The sequence below is a fragment of the Dermacentor variabilis genome, chromosome 10 (genome assembly GCF_050947875.1).
Source record: "Dermacentor variabilis isolate Ectoservices chromosome 10, ASM5094787v1, whole genome shotgun sequence".
Lineage (NCBI taxonomy): Eukaryota > Metazoa > Arthropoda > Arachnida > Ixodida > Ixodidae > Dermacentor > Dermacentor variabilis.
The window spans coordinates 62,784,414-62,797,155 of NC_134577.1; the positions used below are offsets into that span (position 1 = coordinate 62,784,414).

At 41.9% G+C, this 12,742-nt stretch overlaps 1 protein-coding gene across 1 annotated transcript in view; it reads left to right on the forward strand.

The window, feature by feature from the left end:
• The window catches only part of LOC142559271 (uncharacterized), a 235,862-nt gene that overhangs the window by 36,913 nt on the left and 186,207 nt on the right, over window positions 1-12,742 (forward strand). The gene's annotated exons all lie outside the window — the stretch shown is intronic.

Genomic DNA, 12,742 nt, shown 5'->3' on the forward strand with positions numbered 1-12,742 from the left:
ACAAACGGTGACAGCTACGCACCGAGAAATTCAACACTGTAGTTTTCTGCGGAAGACGCATTACGATGAAGCACAACGCCACGAAAGCCTACCGGCATTCCACGTTCCGACAGCGGCTGAATATGCATCATTGTCCCTTTTTTCAGCAAAGAGCTTCAACATATAAACAGGAGCTTTTAGCCGCTATATTGACTTTTACGACGTACTAAAGCGCACTAGCCGGCTCACATCTGTGCCCTGATACCCACGAGAACTATCGTACGGAATGAAATGTTTACTGCTGCAAAACAGTTAAAATTTTACTTCAGTACGTGACAAGGAATGTTATCGCGGGAGGCAAACGAGTCTATCGTATGTCGAAAAATAAGTTTTTGTCCATCTTATTTCCGCTACTTTCAGTTCCTAAAGTGTGATTCGACTCCACTTTCCAGCCGAGTTTTCTTGGCTGGAAATGTTCAATCGAAGAAAGTCATTCCTTCCCTTCCTTTTATTATCATGCCTGTTAATCATGAAACCTGGCCAAATTTTCTCCTTCGTGGGCTTCACCGCGAGCATACGAAACGTCATGCATATGACGGCAATAGCGGCTCCACAAATCTACAGTTTTTGAAAGTGACGATGCGCACTTTGAAGAACCGTAGTTTAAAAAACGAAAATTTAGGAACCTTCGCATCAAGCATGTGCGATGCACGCGCGCGATATCATGTTTCGCGTGGTAGGTGAAACGGTCGTGTTATACGAGGATTTCGTACTTGTAGATTTGCTGTTCTCAGAAGAGATGGCGGCGCTGTCGCTTCCGTTGGCGCAATTACTATCCGCGCGTCTCTTGCGCCGTACAGTAACTGTTGCACCCCATTATCTAGGCCAAGTTGATTGTGACGCGAGTTTCCTGCGATGATGTATTCCAAAGTCCTAGATAGCACAAGCATGGCAAGACGACGCGCATGGGTACTTGAGGTATCTATGCGAAGAAGCGCTACTATGAAGAAGAAACGACAAATTTCAGAGTTAGATGCCCGACATATAGTTATATCGCATGACACGGAAACACAGTCATGCACCGTGGTTCATTTCTAAAACTATAGATTCCGAAGCCGTGTTTTTGCGTTTCAATTTCTTTTGTTTATTTGATGAAGATCTAGTCGTTCGTCTGTGGTTCGTATGACACATATAATCCACCCACCGGAATAGAGTGGTGAACGAAGCGGACGCCGTGAACATCGCCGGCTACATTTGTTGTTTACGTTATGCGTATGCTTATCTTAGATAAGAACATCAAATTGATGATGAACTGAAATAAACGGCGAGAAACGAATTTAAGAATAAGCTACCTCGGCACGGACGCATCGATTTTCTACATCCTCAAAGACTGGCGAAGTGCTCTTCGACTTGAAATGACGACACAATGGATCCTGCTGTCAATCTTCATGAGAAGCAAACGTCACCTGGAATATGGTGTTGTAGCTTAACTGTTGACGCTTGAAACCACGTGTTCAAGAACTACGAAATATACGGAGGCGTAAGCTATGTAGAGAATTCTGTGGAGTGATGCATTATTCTGGATCGCCATTCTGTGAAAGTGAATGGCCGATGGTGTCCAGCAACATGCTGGCGACAATAAAGCTACAAAATACAAAGTGCCTGGGATCGAGATAGATGGATGGATGGATGCAAAACTTTAATAAGGTCCTGAGGTACGCGACTCAGCGCGCTGCGGGCCGCTCCCACGTTGGGACAGTCAGGCCTTGCCCGACCGCCGCATCGTGGGCCATCTGGACAGCCCATAGTTGCGCCCCGGCATCGGGGCTCTTGATAGTGGAGAGCCACTTGTCCACATTGATTTGTTCCGTGCCTCGTAACGAGGGGCAACGCCAGAGCATATGGTCTAGGCTAGCGATGTCATTGCAGTGCCTGCAAGAACTAGTGGCATAGGTGTCGGGATAAATTTTGTGGAATAAAGATAAAATGAGAAAATAACAACGATGTATCAATGGAGGTGTCCTGTACCCGATGACACGTGGATATGTCCTGATTTAATGGTCAAGCTATCAAAAATTTCTTTTTGCTGATGTTGTAATTCGGTGACCGTTATCTCTGGTTACTGTTTTCCGTTCCCCCCTCCTTTGTTTTGAAGATTATGTGTCGAATAGTCACATTTCGCCCTTTCACCGAAAAGGCAGTGAGTGAACCACGTGGACGCACTTACACATGGAAACTTCGGCAATATTGCTTTTACAGCTGTCATCCCGAATCTGTCTCCGGTAGTATACTGATGATGTTTTAAAACAGGCAGTCGTAGATTAGATCACGTTACCCTTGAACAAACTTGGGGACTGAACCTCACAGAGCTATTGACAATTTCTCTGACCTTCCCGAATCATATTTTTGAATATCTGCTAGACTACAGAGTTCGCGGCAAATGCGAGAGGGACATTTGGGATAAAACGCCCTGAGAAATTCCCTGGCATGAACGTACCAACACACCAAATCACGGAAACGCGACTACAAGAGTTACATCAGAGGGAGCACATATAGCGGTCTGAGTACTGCATTTCGACGGCGCACCATATGCATAGAAGAAGGAAGTTTCAGAAACGTACAACTACAAACAATTGCAATGTCACTTTCGGAAACCACGACAGCAGAAGAAAGTAGAAATAGGCAAGATTTGGAAGTCTGCCTGACTGTCGCCTAAGGGTGCGATGCTCAGGCAAAGCAACGAATTTCGAACATGGAAACCTAATGTAACTTCCTACAAAACTCACCATATACTCAAATATAGACCTGCTCACAAAAGAAAGGAAAGAAGAAAAAGATAAGAGAAACGTTTGTAACAGTTTTTGTGCCCATGCTTGTAACTTCACTGGGTTTAAGCAGAAGTTGTCGTTGCATAAAGCCAATGAAGTATGTATGACGTACTTAGACCCACTTTATTTAACCTCATTAATCATACACAGTCAGGTATTTATTGCCACAACCACGTAAACTTAAGAAAACAAATATCCAACACTTAGTGGAAAAGAGGAAAGAAAGCAAGAATGATAGAAAACGACAGGACAGGAAGAACGTGAACTGTTGCTTTCTATCCTTCTGCTTTTTTCCCGTCTTTGATTTTTACTAAGCGCTGGAAAAGTGTTTTTTAATAATGTCACATATACACGCATGCACAAACACGTTCTCGCACGATTTCTTCCACCTCTTAGACAAACCCTACGGCAGACATGGCCTCACCGACTCCAGGGGTATCTGTCTGGGTAAGAAGCGACAGTTCTACACTTTTGCCTTTATTCGTTCCACACATTGCCATGCTGAGCACGATTACAAACATCCAACATAAAACTGGTTGCTTGATCTCAAGATACGTTCTTTCGAGAAAAATATTTAAAAAAAAACTTGTAATGCCAACGTGAGTTGAAATTTCAGTCAGATTGAATTGTTGGACCTCTCTATTTATCTTGAACTGGTGATGCACTGTTTAGAGGTGATCATAAAAAAAAATATATACATTTCCCGGCACATTTGGCGGTTATTAGTTTTGTCGCTCTTTGTGGCTGCGCCACTATTCAGGAATTAACCGAGGCAGTTTTTTTTCAGTAGGAGTGGCATTGAGCAACGGAAATGACCACTTGGCAGCTCGATCGTCTTGAAGAGCCGAATAGGGCGGGACATAAACGCCCCTATCGGTAGCGCTCAAAGAATTGCCTTAACTGTAAAAATTACAAGAAGGAATATCCTCGGACGGAGCAGCTAGCGAGCTGAGCAAACAAAGAACCACCGGTGAAAAAAAATATAAAACGACGCTGGCGAGAATATCAGCGTCTTTCCTGCGCCATTCGCTCAGGTTTATTCTCAGGTGGCCTTTTGCGGCAAGCTCGCTGATTTCTCCGTTTGTAGGCATGTGAAAACGTGCCCAACAAGCGAACCTTCTGAACGATTTTCTATATATTCAATAGCAGCATGCAACCTTACGCGACATTCTTAAAATTTTGAACTTTCACGGATTCCTTCACGAGTTTACATGTTGTTTGACGCCGAAGTGTGTATGCCTAATCAGAACGCGAAGAAAGGAAACAGAGGGTTTCGATTTGTGTGAATCACGCCAGTGTAAAACCACCAGGCAATGAAATATTTCCTTCGCTTCACTACCTGCTGGATCTCTAATGTGGTATTTGTATTAATGAGCACGCACACAAGAAAAATGTGTTCTCAAGGTGCTGCCACGAGAACATAACTGAGAATGAAATACTACATTTACAGAAGCCAGATCACAGGTTTATTAGCGGTTTGACACGTACTTGTCACTCATGAACAACAGTAACAACAGCAGCAAGACATGTATTGTTTCACGCAGAAAAGGAGGCACCTGATGACATGCTTAGCTACCAAACTAGTGGAGTACCATAAACAATAATTATTACGCGCGATTTATGAGTGTTAGACGTGAAACTGGAAAAATTCGCCTGTATGAGTGGTCGCGAGGCCTTCGTGAGACGTTGTACCTGCTCTTTGAATAGATCAATGAGCGGGAACGGTGTACGGACGAAGACTCAGTCCGCTATGGACTCGTTTTATGTCTTGAAATAAGTTTGGTGTCGAAATGTCCAAACAAGCATTTGCAATAATTTTCACAGCATGACGCAAATTGCAGCGTGTTCACTCGGACGGATAATATCAGGCAAATGTGTGCAAAAAAAAAAGGAGTAAGATTAGAACTTAAGGTAACGCGCAATATAGCACACAGGGCGACAGAGGAGATGGAGACACAGCGCTGCCAGCAATTGATTGTCTATTGCACAGGGTCAAACATACATACCATCGTACAATAAGAATAGAGGGAAACAAAGCTATGCCGTCATAACATAGATCACTTTTGGCCATAATCATCCGTCGCAGGCCAAAAAGCAATCTATGCTGCGACGGTAGCTTTTTTCCGCCCTGTTATCTTCATGTTGTGTGATGGTTTATATGTTTAACCATGTGCAATAAACAAACAGTTGTTGGTAGCGCTGTGTGTCCGTCTCCTCTTCTGTCACTGGGTGCGTCCTTTCGCGCTTTATCGTCACGTTATGCAGTAGCAACTATCCCACTCTGTTCTTCTGATAATAGAATGCTGGCCAACTGGCGAAATCAATACGTCACATCCGTTATTTGCTTGCGAGCTATAAGTCTGCATTGAACGCACATAAGAAAACACTTAAAACTGTTCCGACAACATGTAGTCCACATGCTACACATACTACCAGGGTACAAGTATTCTATAGAGCGGTGCTAAAGCTGAAGTATGCACTGAAGCTTAAGAAACTCCGCTCCTCGCGGACCTAGCTTTACTGAATATGTGCGAAATAACGTCACTATTGAATAATGTGCCCTTATACAGAATCCAAGTTATTCAAGTCAGGCAAATAAATTATTGTCATCGCTGAATTAGAAGTAAACGTAATTCTTCCAGGATCTGTACACTGCCATCTTCAACCTTATCGGCCCATGACAGGGATGGTGAAACACTTGGCTAAACAGTGCGCTTGATACGCATAAGTGCGCCTTTCTTTGTCACTGTTCGTGAAAGAAGACGATTAGGAAGTGTGGCATCATTATTTTTCCATGCTTATTTTTGCAGAGACAAAAACTGCTTCATTGCACAGTAATTGGACGCTCGCCTGTTGACGATATCTCACGCCATGACTGTACACATAGGAACAATGTCTAAGTTGCCTAGACGTCGAAGTTTTACTTACGCAACATTCTATTCGTCCGATACTTTTTCTTCCTCGCTGCGTTTGTTTTAGTTGATTGCCGCTGCTTAAGCGCAAGTGTTCATTTCTGATGTCTGGGATAGCCGGTCTTTCGGTGGTCTATAGTGTCCTATATTCCTCGAATCTCATTGTTTATTGAACAAACGCGATAATAACACAACTGCGGCAAAAACAAAAAAGAAACAAAACAAAAGTACGCACTTTGTTATTTTATTATACGCATTACTATGCTCTATTTTTGGGCCTCGTAAGATACCCAGGGGTCCGGGTGGGCAGTAAAAGCAGGAATACTTTCAGGTGATATTTGCACTTAAACCGTGACACAAACCATTACTATAGGTGTAACGTGATAGTTGAACGTTCACTTTAGGAAAGCAAATGACACCCAAAAATGCCAAGTGCCGCTAGAACATTTTGAAAGAAAATGTTAAGAGAACGCTGGTGTTATTTCAACGCAATTATTAGCACACCAAGGCCAGTAGAAGGTAAAAGTAGCAGTGACGCATTGATAATCGCGTTTCGACGAACATAAGATAACGTTAAAATTTCCAGCTTTAAGCAAGTTACGACGAACATAACGCGTTTAGAACAACACACATTGTACTCTTGATTTACTTTATACGAACAGAATGAACCTCATTTTCTAAGTAACTTTGTCACATTGCTCTAGACGGCGGCGTAAATTCTGTCTAAGCCACGGAAAAGACAAGTATGACGTCACCGAGATATGAGTGAGTCATCATCTGCGGCGTTAGGGCTAAAACTTCTGACATATGAAGAAAGCGAATATTGAAAGTTTTCCTTCTGCTGTGTTCTTAAATTGATCATTTGTCTATTCGTTCAATGCTTTAGTGACGAACGATATCCACCAATAGAAGATGTGGCAAGCAGTAGAACACGCTACATTGTTTCATACTTTTTAAGCCACATACAGAGCGAGGACACTGCCCGAAATGCGCAGGGGAAGATGACAGTATGCTGCATGAGGAAGATCAATCTTACGCCTTTGCAGCTCTATTTTGCCCGCAAACGGGTGAGCAATGCCACAGGGGTGTGCCCATGGTGCGCTGGCGGCGTCCTTTAGTGTCAATTTCTCAACGATGCGTTGTTATAGTGTAGGTTCTGCGTGGTAATATGTGTTTCCTGTAATTTCATCTGAAGGCAAATGGCCACAAAGTATCGTGGTCTACTTGCGTGAGTTACAGAAGTTTTGAAAAAAAAAATATACAGGAAAGAAGGGAATTGTGCCCTATCATAAAAAAATAATTGATGGCTTAATTAAATAGCCGTACCGCGAAGTTCCGTGCAGGGAAATATCTTCAACGCTAAGCTTAGACTAGTGTCTCTTTTTGCAAATGTCTTTAAGTCTGAAAATCGCGACGCACACTTGTTTTTGGAACCTTCAAGCCAAAATTATACAGACGACAAATCCGATGTAATCAGTGACAATGTTCTGATGACTTTGAACAATGATCACGCATAAATTCCGGACATCCGTCATTCGAAACACAAGGCATTTACATTGAACCATAGTAAGCGTCTCGGTTAGCAACGCGCTTGATGAACTGCTGAGCGCTACGAAACAACGTCAAGAACAAATGTAACAGCAAGTCAAGATGTCGCAGACGTGCGATAAGCAAAGCCGCTTCAGTTGTGGTACCTGAAATATTACTGAAAAAAAAATGGGAAAAGAAGAGCTGTCAACTTATATTACTTCTAATTTATGAATTAAAGTTGCCGTTGACACGAGTTTGGCTCCTGCTGAATATGCACCGGTAAGCTGCACACTTTAGGTAGTTTCTGGCGACCAAACAGACGTAGATTTCGCCGTTACATTTACTTGGCACACATACGCATGAAATAATCAAGTCAGAAGCCGAAAAGGACTCTCCGCATATGTAAAATTATGATAATTATTTCAGCACAAAAATGTTAGGAAAATCCTTCTATCACATTGTTCTAACCACCACTGGAGTACACCTTTCATTGCAGGGATCTTTACAAGTCAACAATAAGGTATTTTCACGAAGAAAATTTTTAGAAACTTTTTAGCACATGTTATATCTACACTTAAACAAAACTCCATACAGCTGAGGCCTCAGTCAGCAAGTTAGAGGGGTCTGGCAGAAAAAGCAACTTAAGCGAAACTCTTCTAACATATTCTTATGCGCACCCTTCCACAGCACCACTGACACGAGGGACCGCTATAAGAAAATGGGGAAGTTCTTTTACCACAGAAATTCTACTTAATTTTTTTTTGTAATGTAGTGCTACACCTATCCTTCAGCAGCACCACTTACAGCACAGCCGTCAGCAGGAATTATGAACTACTCTCACTACAAAGAGTCTTATAAAATTCACCTAACATGTTGTTATACCCACCATTCAGCATCACCACTCATGGCAGAGACCACCATAGGAAAATTGTGAACAACTTTCAGTACACAGAATTTTAGTACAATTCTAGTCAATTATTAGTATGTCCATCCCTTAGCAGCCCCACTAACAGCAGAGATGTCCGGCAGCAAGTTATGAGGTGCTCTAAGCAAAAGGAGCTTTAGGAACATCCGTTTAACTTTTGGTATACCCTCCTCTCGACAGCAATATTGACAGCACCAGACCTCCATAAGCAAAATCTGAAGTAACCACTTTCAGTATATTCTGCGAAAGGGAAAAATTGTCGTCCACACGAAAGTGGCACATAGCTAACAAGGAAACCCATATGGGTATCTCGAAAGGAAAGCTTCGCGGTGGAGAAAAATTCTTCGTGATCCGGGATTCGAACACGGGACCAGCGCCTTTCCGGGCGGTCGCTCTACGATCTGGGCTAACAAGGAGGCTAGCCGATCGTGGCGCGAGGGTGAATTAAGCGGCAAGTCGAAGCCCAGGAACACTGAATATGGCAACTCATTACTATCGCAGCTACATGCTACATTCGGGTAGATGAAATTTTTCGCTTTCATGAGGCTTCGTCCCCTTTGCGGCATTCCGCAGAACTAATTTGCCAGTACATGCATGTTCAGTCAAATATAACATATTACAGCCTTACTTCAAAAACTCCTTACAGCATGGTTAAAGCAATGATGATACCACGCAGTGCTCATTGCCCATCTTTGCTGTACGAAGTGTTGTCCCATTTTGAAAACCTAATATAGTTATACTGGTGGCCTAAATAAACCTGCGATCCGTAAGGTTACGGCTGCAGTATTGTGTGGAAGGGTATATTTATCGCGAAAAATGTAAGTGTGACAATTGTTTTCAGAATGACAGAAAACTACGGCAGGTTGGATCACGCTTCGTTTGAACTATTAGTATACATACTACAAAAGCAAAAAAACAAGCAACCTTCACACTGCGAACAACATGCTTTTTCATCATGCTGCTCCGCTTCTCAACAGTTTTATTACACTATTATGCATAGGCCAACTGCTTTATTGCTATACTTGTTGAACGACCTGTGGGCATCTGACTTTCGCAATAGAAGCATTGGTACAACTAGATAGAAACACAAAGTTTCGTCTAATGCATCAAGCACATATGTAGTTTAACTCGCTATAATGAGACACCGCTCTAATTATCCGCAGTGCAAACTATTTGACGTGCAACTTTTAGATCCCGTTACTCCTATGTCTCAAAAACGGTGAGAAAATACATATAAGTACCTCCCACATCACTTGTGAGCAGAATGGTTTAAGGCACCCAGCTTTAAGTTTACTCTTAAAAAGCCAAGAGTCCGCAATGAAAGTTTACAGTGAGGGCAAAAAAGAAAAAAAAAAGAAAAATTCAAACTCCTTACTACTTTTTTGTGTACGCTGCTACACGGAGTTATAATTTACCTTTTTTTTCTGTTTCTGCCTGCACATGTTTTCTCCATGAGCCCCCTGTGTGGAACTACCCAGCCAGGTTGGGTACAGTGCTGAATACTGAGCCAGAAGAATTGCTTGGTTTGAGAACTGTTCGTAGTTGCACATTAGAACAGGAAATTAACAGGTTACTAGCGCTGAATTGTGAATGGGTGCTTCATCAATTTTTTCTTTACTTTAGAAATAATTTTAAAAGCTACAAAATGTTACAAAATTGAGTCATACATGTAAATGATAACACTATATAAACTTTATGGCGGAACAGCGCAGACGAGGAGACGGGTGAAAAACAGACAGCACGCTGAAAAGCCTCAAGACATTGTTTGAGCTGTTTTACCATAATGTACGTAAACCAATCAGCCCAGATCCCTACCCTTATGCTCCATAGTTAAGGACTACGCCGCGTTAGCTGCCACATGCTATATGCGCCGTTAGCAAAAGAAAATTACACACTTATACCGGATTGAAATCCGAATACATGTTACAAATGTAACCACGAATCTGCATGCTCTAGACTGGGCCACAAGACACAGCGAGTAAGGAAGCAGCAGTTAATCAGTTTGCGGTTAGCTTCATGAGTAACACAGAAAAGTTGTCTTTTTTTTAAGAAACCTGCACGTTTGCGTGAATACTGTAAAAAGAAAATCTATAGAAACTTCACCAGGAGCTTTGTTTAGGACTCAGCGCGAGCTACATATAATCAAAATTTTGTGAAATTGCTTCGAAACTGACAGCCTTGAACACTTATATTTGCATGCACAGTCATCTGAGGGATACAGGTCCAAAAAGAAACACTGAAAGGAAGTTTTGGTAAGGTCTCATCTAGCAATCTAGATGAGACCTTAAGTATGGTTGAGGCTTTTCAGCGTGCTGTCTGTTTTTCACCCGTCTCCTCGTCTGCGCTGTTCCGCGATAAAATTTAAATAGTGTAAAATGTACAAGCAAATATAGCTTATAAGTTCTCAACATGCCATGGCACACAAGTTGTATTCACTACGGGGATTATCTGCATAGGTGAAAATGTACCTGTGTACCCCCTCTACTGCGCCATCTGACGCCATGAATGTCCTGAAATTTTGCTAATTTCACCACGTTGCGTATTTGTCAGCCGTCCTCGACTGCGCTTTCTTTCGCTTGGCAACCATCCTTTGACTGTATTAGACCATCGGTTATCTGCCCTACGCGTTGCATGGCCTGCGTTGTTCTACTTCACCCTCATAGCAACTAACAGAATGCTGCTAACTGACGTTTGCTTTCTGATCCACACAACTGTTTTTCTAATCCACACCACATAGAGTCAAATAATATTTTTCGATTGTTGCGTGGACAGCCCTCACCTTCTTTTCAAGTTTCTTTGTGAAGCTCAAATTTTTGTCACTTATGCTAGTCCAAGCAGAATTCATTGATTGTTTATTTCTTCTTTTTTTGAATGATGGCTGTATCATACCGGTTATAATTTGGTAATGCCAGCCGTATGCGCTACAACCCATTATTATTTACTGTAAATTCGTTTCTCATGAACCGGATCACCTGGGAGTAATGGACTTAGGTTGACATACTCTTGCACAGATTCTAGCGGCTGACTACCAATCACTAACTCTCGCTGTCTTGCCTCGTGAATGAACGTTACCTTCGTCTTCCGCATAACATCCTTCAACTGCCTTATCCGTTACTTGCCGGGAACTGACTTTCTGACAAGCACTAGTCACAACAATTTACATGTAATTGACATTGGGATTAGTCCATAAGAGAGAAGAGGCCGTGCTTCAGGCGAAGACCGTGCTTGCTATCTCGGATATTTTTTTCTTTTATGAGTCTCAGTTTGTTACTTTGCGTGTCTTCAACACCCTAGGGTGATAGGACGTAGAAAATGCAAGTAGTGGTGAGATAAAATATATAATCAATTTCCCTTATGCACGAAAGCGCCTGTGCTAACAAGCCCTGCTGATAAAAAAAAAAAAAAAAACGTTAGTAGGAAGAGTGTTAAGTGCTTCAGTTTTGACTATCCTGACGACATGATGACTACATTTGAAAGACGATGATCACGTGGACCTGGCGCACAGATTGTTTTTGAATACACAGATGTGCCACGAAAGAGGTAACTTATATTTCGTTCTATAGTGCAGACAAGCCATAAATTAAAAGGCAACATTTATAGGAAATTCACAGGGTTTATCGAAATTTGTATTGTGCACTAAATATTCACTTCTGGTGAGGTGACCTTCCTGTGTACAAGCAAATATAGCTTATAAGTTCATAACAGGCCATGTCACGCAAGTTGTATTCACTACGATGATTATCTGCATAGGCGAAAATAATTGCAATTTAACCTTTTGTTTTACTTTTGACATCATGAATGTCTCAGTGCATTCCTGGCGATAAGTCAGTGTGGCTCCGTTATAGACAACACATCACAGCAAGAAATACGGAATGCTATATTAGGCGTTTCTGAGAACAGGTAATATGAATAAGTTAAATCAGCTACACAGTACAGATTACGGCAACATACCATAAAGTACAAAAGATGAAAACTTCGGACATGGTATTCTACACGCAAGTGTTCATGAAAAACGAAAAAAAACATACGTATACATCTCACCAGTCAAACAACACTTCTTGACCTTCTAGACACTATCGCCTGACGACGTGCGCGCGGAAGCAGCAACTGGAACATTTATGGTAAGCTCAACACCAACTTTCGCAGCCACTTATGTATTGCACTTTTGTAAACGTACATTTGTGGAGCATAATTGGAGAACCTTTCAGTGGCCTTGAACAGCCATACATTATTGAGCTAGAAGTAAATATATAATTTAAGAATTGTCGCAATCTCTATTTAATGGCGCATTTTACCAACCACAGTAAGTTCTCTAGAGAACAGAGCGAATAGCGAAACACTCATGGAAAATATTAATGTATACTCTACAAAAGAGCTGTTGAAACCATCGTGCATCATGTCTATTCTTACTTGAATAAATACAATGCAACTTTTCTCTTGTAGTGGAGTGCAACGTAAGATTTATTTATTACAGAAAAATACGAAACACGAGTTTAGAGGTGAAAAATAAGACACATGCTTGCCTTAATTTCATAACTCACAGAGAGCCGACATCGAGGGGGAGCGAA